This window comes from Phoenix dactylifera, unplaced genomic scaffold (assembly GCF_009389715.1).
Source record: "Phoenix dactylifera cultivar Barhee BC4 unplaced genomic scaffold, palm_55x_up_171113_PBpolish2nd_filt_p 001265F, whole genome shotgun sequence".
Taxonomy (NCBI): Eukaryota; Viridiplantae; Streptophyta; class Magnoliopsida; order Arecales; family Arecaceae; genus Phoenix; species Phoenix dactylifera.
The window spans coordinates 61,312-68,463 of NW_024068598.1; the positions used below are offsets into that span (position 1 = coordinate 61,312).

The following is a 7,152-nucleotide window of genomic DNA, read 5'->3' on the forward strand; positions in this document are numbered from 1 at the left end:
TGATACTGTTTGATTGTGAATAATTTTAGTAGCAGGGTGTCAATATTCATAGCTTTAGGTAATATTCATACTCATCCAAAACTCTAAAAAAAAATATATATAGACAAAATAAATAAATAAATAAATAAATAATAATAATAATTTAAAAAAAAAAGTCAACTGGTTAATTGGTCAGTATATGCGGTTGTGGCAAAGGGATAAAACGAAAAGATTATTCCGAGTTGAATCTAGGGATAAAAGTTCAAATAATCAAATGGAAGATAATGGTAGTAATCAGGGAGATAATGAATTTCAAGATGATTTACCTATTAGAACGCTTCGTGATTATCTACAACCCACTAGGACCAGTACCCCATCTTGTATGGTTATTCCTATTGCTGCGGGAGCTTTTGACATGAAACCAGGAATAATTCAATTACTCCCAAAGTTTCACGGACTTGATTCTGAAAGTCCCTATTTGCACCTAAAAGAATTTGATGAAGTGTGTTCAACACTTCATTTCAATGATGTCACTGAAGAGGTAGTTAAGCTTAAGTTATTTCCTTTTTCTTTAAAGGAAAAAGCTAAGTCATGGTTACACTCCTTAAGGCCTAGGACCATAGCCACCTGGCAAGAAATGACAAGAGAATTTTTAAAGAAATTCTTTCCAACACATAAAACAAACACACTTAGAAGAAATATCATGAACTTTGCACAAAAAGATGGAGAAACATTTTTTCAGTGTTGGAAAAGATTTAAGGACCTTCTGCTTGCTTGCCCACATCATGGATATAAAATTTGGAGGGTCATTAGTTTCTTTTATGATGGTTTGTCCTCCAATATGAGACAATTTGTAGAAATGATGTGTAATGGTGAATTCATGAGTAAGGAACCAAATGAAGCCTGGGATTATTTTGATCTTTTAGCAGAAAATGCACAAGCTTGGGATACAACAGATAAAAATGAAAAATCTAAAATAGCACCTAATGCAAAAGGAGGAATATATCTTATTAAAGATGATAATGATGTCAATGTAAAAATTGCTAATCTGACTAGGAAGGTTGAAGCCATGGAATTAAGCAAAGCCAATATAGGAAAAGCACAAACTATTGTTGAAAGTATATGTGGAATTTGTGAGAGTAATGCACATGTAACCAAGGATTGTTCTACAATCCCTGCTTTTCAAGAAGTGTTGCATGATCAAGCAAATTTCACCAATACTTATAAAAGACCATTTCCAGAAACATATAATCCTAGTTGGCGAAACCATCCTAACTTTAGCTGGAGACATGGACCCACTGCCAATGAATCTCAAGGAAATTCTGTTCCTACTCCTTATGTGCCACCACATAGGAAATCCCTTGAAGATACTTTGCAAACCTTCATGCAAGGGCAGACTCAAATAAATCAGAATACAATGCAATCACTCCAAGAACTTAAAAATTCTGTAGGTAGAATTGAGGCTCAACTTAATGTTAGGGAAAGAGGGACATTTCCAGCCCAACCTCAATCTAACCCAAAGGGTCAACATGAGGTCCATGAAGCAAGTTCATCCCAACCTAAATTTGAGCAAGTAAAGTCTGTCACAACCCTTCGGAGTGGAAAAATAATTAACAAAGAAATTCCAACAAAAGATGACAAACCTAAAAAATCTATTGAAAAGAATGATGAAGATGATAATGAACAAAATGATCCAATACTGCATCACAAGATAGTTGCTCCATTTCCTCAGCGCTTGCTTGCAGCTAAAAAAGGAGTACCTGATCAAGAAATTCTGGAAATCTTTAAACAAGTAAAGATTAACATTCCTCTATTAGATGCCATTAAGCAGATTCCATCTTATGCAAAATTTTTAAAAGATCTTTGTACCATAAAGCGAAAGCTTTACGTACAAAAGAAAGCTTTTCTAACTGAACAGGTGAGTGCTATTCTCAAACACAACACCCCACCTAAATATAAAGATCCTGGTTGTCCTACCATATCTTGCATCATAGGAAACTTCAGGATACAACGAGCCCTTCTGGATTTAGGTGCTAGTGTTAACTTACTGCCCTATTCAGTTTATGAACAATTAGGACTTGGTGAACTAAAACCCACTAAGGTTACTCTCCAACTTGCTGATCGATCTATAAAGATACCAAGAGGAGTAGTCGAGGATGTACTTGTCCAAATTGATAAATTCTATTTTTCAGTCGACTTCATAGTATTAGATACCCAGCCTGTCATGAATTGTACCACTCCAATACCTGTTATCTTAGGCCGCCCATTTCTAGCTACTTCTAATGCTTTGATCAACTGTCGAAATGGAATAATGAAAATGTCATTCGGAAATATGACTATAGATTTTAATATATTTAACATATGCAAACAACCCGATAACGACAATGAAAATGATGAAATTCATGGAGTTAATTTGATCGACTCCATTGTAGAAGATGCTCTTGTCCCATCTCTTTCTTCTGATCCTTTAGAAACATGCCTAACTCATTTTGGACATACAGAGATAAACCAAAACTTTAGAGAAATCAGTGCTATATTAGATTCAGCTCCTTTATTGGATACGGATAGGTGGAAATCTCGTTTTGAAGAATTGCCCCCACGCAACAATAGTCCTCTACCATCTAGTGTTCAAGCACCCAAACTTGAGCTAAAACCTTTACCATCTGAGCTAAAGTATGCATACCTTGGTCAAGAAGAGACCTTTCCTGTGATCATATCATCCCAACTCGAACAAAATCAGGAATTAAAATTATTAGAAATTCTCAAGGAACATAAGGGAGCATTAGGGTGGACAATTGCTGATATCAAGGGAATTAGTCCCTCAATTTGCACTCATAGAATCCACTTAGAAGCTGATGCCAAACCTTCTCGTCAACCTCAACGTCGATTAAACCCAAACATGAAGGATGTGGTTATAGCAGAAGTTCTGAAACTTCTGGATGCGGGTATGATCTACCCAATTTCAGATAGTAAATGGATAAGTCCAACCCAAGTGGTTTCGAAAAAATCTGGTGTTACTGTAGTCAAAAATGCCAACAATGAATTAGTTCCAACTAGGGTCCCCACTAGTTGGCGTGTATGCATTGACTATAGGAAACTTAATTCTGTCACTAGGAAGGATCATTTTCCTCTACCTTTTATTGATCAAATTTTAGAAAGGTTAGCAGGTCATAAATATCATTGCTTCCTAGATGGCTATTCAGGTTACAACCAAATTGCAATTGATCCTGAAGATCAGGAAAAGACCACTTTTACATGTCCTTTTGGCACATTTGCTTACAAGAGAATGCCTTTTGGATTATGTAATGCTCCTGCAACCTTCCAAAGATGCATGCTCAGTATTTTCTCTGACATGGTTGAGCGCTTTTTGAAAGTTTTCATGGATGATTTTTCGGTTTTTGGCTCCTCTTTTGAAAACTGTGTGGACCATTTAAGACTAGTCTTAATTCGGTGTGAGGAGAAGAATCTAATCTTAAACTGGAAAAAGTGCCATTTCATGGTAACTAGGGGAATTGTTCTCGGGCATGTTATTTCATCTGAAGGAATTGAAGTAGACAAGGCTAAAATTGACTTAATTGCTAACTTACCCAACCCAAAAACTATCAAAGATATACGCTCATTTTTGGGTCATGCAGGATTTTATAGGAGATTCATTAAAGATTTTAGTTCAATATCTAAACCCTTATGTAATCTCCTTCAAAAGGAAACCCAATTTGTGTGGTCTGAAGAATGTCAAAGAGCTTTTGATAAACTTAAAAGCTTGCTGACCTCTGCTCCCATCATGCAACCACCTGACTGGTCGCTTCCTTTTGAAATTATGTGTGATGCTAGTGAATATGCAGTTGGGGTAGTTCTAGGGCAAAGAAAAGAAAGGAAACCTTATGTTATCTACTATGCAAGTAAGACTTTAAATAGTGCACAAATGAATTACACCACTACGGAAAAAGAACTACTCGCCGTAGTATTTGCACTAGACAAATTTAGGTCTTACTTGATTGGATCCAAAATCATTATCTACACTGACCACGCTGCCCTTAAGTACCTTCTTTCAAAAAAGGATGCTAAGGCGCGTTTGCTTAGGTGGATCCTTCTGCTCCAAGAATTTTTTCTAGAAATAAGAGATAAAAAGGGGGTAGAGAACGTAGTAGCTGATCACTTGTCCCGTCTCACTCTTTCAGATTCCTTAGACAATTCACCCATAAAAGACACTTTCCCTGACGAGCAACTGTTTGAGATCACATCTTCACCCTGGTTTGCAGACATTGCAAATTTTCTAGTTACAGGTGAACTACCAAGTCATTGGAATAAACAAGACAAAAGAAAATTTTTCACTGAAATAAAAAAAATTTTCTGGGATGATCCTTATCTTTTCAAATACTGCCCAGATCAAATTATTAGGAGATGTGTACCTAATGACGAATTTATTAGTGTCATTTCCTTTTGTCATTCTGAAGCTTGCGGTGGTCATTTCTCTGCTAAGAAAACGGCTGCAAAAATTTTACAGTGCGGTTTCTATTGGCCCACCTTGTTTAAAGATTCCCATAACTTTTGCAAAGCTTGCGAGCGTTGTCAAAAGTTAGGTGGGATAACTCGTAGGAATATGATGCCCCTCAACCCAATTTTAATTATCGAAATATTTGATTGTTGGGGAATAGATTTTATGGGCCCATTTCCTCCTTCATTCGGAAATTTGTACATCTTAGTAGCTGTGGATTATGTCTCCAAATGGATTGAGGCAATTCCTTGCAAACATAATGACCACAAAACTGTTCTAAAATTTTTAAAGGAAAACATTCTTTCCAGATTTGGAACACCTCGAGCCATCATCAGTGATGGGGGTTCACACTTCTGTAATAAGCCTTTTGAGGCTTTAATACGAAAATATGGGATCACCCATAAAGTCGCCACCCTTTATCATCCACAAACAAGTGGACAAGTTGAAGTATCCAATCGATCAATTAAGAATATTCTGGAAAAAACGGTTAACCCAAATCGCAAAGACTGGTCTTTGCGTTTAACTGATGCACTTTGGGCTTATCGTACTGCTTTTAAAAGTCCGATTGGTATGTCTCCGTACCGTCTTATTTTTGGCAAACCTTGTCACTTGCCTGTGGAATTGGAGCATAGGGCATACTGGGCTATTAAGAGATTTAATTTTGATATGGATAAGGCTAGTGCACTACGCAAACTTCAACTTAATGAACTAGAGGAAATCAGGAATGAAGCATATGAGAATGCTCGAATTTATAAGAATAAAATGAAAATCTTTCATGATAGAAATATTATGAGAAAAACATTTGAGCCTTCTCAGAAAGTTCTATTGTATAATTCAAGACTTCATTTATTTCCAGAAAAATTGAGATCTAGGTGGACTGGTCCATTTATAGTTAAAACTGTTTATCCGTATGGAACCGTTGAGATAGAGAATCCAAACACCGGTAATATTTTTAAAGTAAATGGCCAACGTTTGAAGTTATTTTTGGACAACTTTACCCCAGAAGTTGAATCGACCAATCTGGGAGATCCTGTTTATCAGGATTGATCTCTATATCTGCTAGAGATCCTTTGTTTGTACATAATTTTTCTTTCTTTATGACAATTGGTGAGCAACAACAGTGTGCAGTCATTCTATCAGGTAAATTCTAACCTTCAGCCTTATTATCCTTCATACTATCATATTTAATGCATTCATGTTGAAACATTGGGGACAATGTTGAATTTAAGTTGGGGGGAGAGATTACTATATTTTTCTATATATCATACCAATTGTCATATATGTCAAAAAAAAAAAAACTCTATTTAAAAATATATATATATTTATATATATATAAATAAAAAATAATACAAAAATATAATAATAGTAATAATAATAACAAACATATATTTTGTTGCATTTAATTACCACTATATTTTTCAAAGAAATAAACATGTGCAGCTATTAAGGCAAGGAGCATATTATGACTTATTAGAGACCTATTATTAGATCCCCACACAAGTATTCAATGACAATAGGAAAGCCTCAGGAGTTCACTTGTGTTACCTATTTATTTGTTGACCTTATTCGCAAAAGAAGTACGAGTGTCCTTATCTTAAAGTTCATGATTTGGTTTTCACATAAAGATTGAGTTTGAAATTCCCGGCTAGATCACCTGGGTGCCTTATGTTCTGACCTTGGTTGACCTATAGTCACAATACAGTCACGTTACATAAAAAAATAAAAATAAAAAAATAAAAAAAAAAGAGAAATAATACAGTTTGTCTTCACTGAGTAACCGGGCCTCTTGCCTACAAAGCAGCGAGTGTTCGCGTAAAAAGGTGAAAATGACTGAAATAAGTGACTAGTCTGGCCTCGTGGCGTAGTCTGGTTCGAGTAATTAAGTCCGAGGGGTGTTTCACCTAATGCCTTGAGCCAATTGGATCAAGAGTCATTGACCCAAAGCTCGTTACATGGACCTTACTAGAGCCTAATGGAGTTGGACTGTTGTAGTCACTATGTAAGAAAAATAATAATAATAATTAAAAAAAATAAATTAAACATGAGTAAGTTAGTTAAACTTAAACCAAGTGACGTGTGGATGACTGGTTTGACTCCATTGTTTTAGAACTCTGTGTACCTGGGATGTCTAGTTGGGATTGATAGCTTCATTTTTATATGCGAACCATTCTGGATAAATAACATGTGATATTCAGAAAATTTAGTGGATTGGGAGCTAACAAATAGTAGTTAACATTTGTGAATTTGAGTAGTGCACCTAAAATTCAAAGGGTACCCAATTGTGGTGGAGGTATAGGTATTCTGAGACGTCACATTTACATTTGCCTTAAGAGTTGCTATGTTTTAAAGTATCTTCTAACTTAAAAACGATGTTTGTGGGTAACATCACTGCAAACCCTCACGAGACAACACTCGTCCACTAGGGTAACCTAGGGGTTTAACGGCTTGTTGCACGTGCTAAGTGCAATCGTAATACTCTACGAAAGTGAGTATTTATTTTAATTCATGCATATTGATATATATATATTAATAAAATAAACAATACTTTTGCACCCTCATTTTATCATTTTCACACTAAATTACTAGAGACTAGCAATAAGTTAGTTGGGGGGTGTGATGAGAGTACAAAAGTATAATTTTCATATTATCTTAATTAGTATTATAGTTAATTTTTATTA

The 7,152-nt window shown here is 35.5% G+C and overlaps 1 non-coding gene across 1 annotated transcript; it reads right to left on the minus strand.

Moving 5' to 3' along the window:
- Nucleotides 1–664: 664 nt before the first annotated feature.
- Nucleotides 665–771, minus strand: LOC120108308. The gene has a single exon (XR_005509708.1). It is a non-coding gene; the product is annotated as a small nucleolar RNA R71 (small nucleolar RNA).
- Between the last annotated feature and the right edge of the window lie 6,381 nt (nucleotides 772–7,152).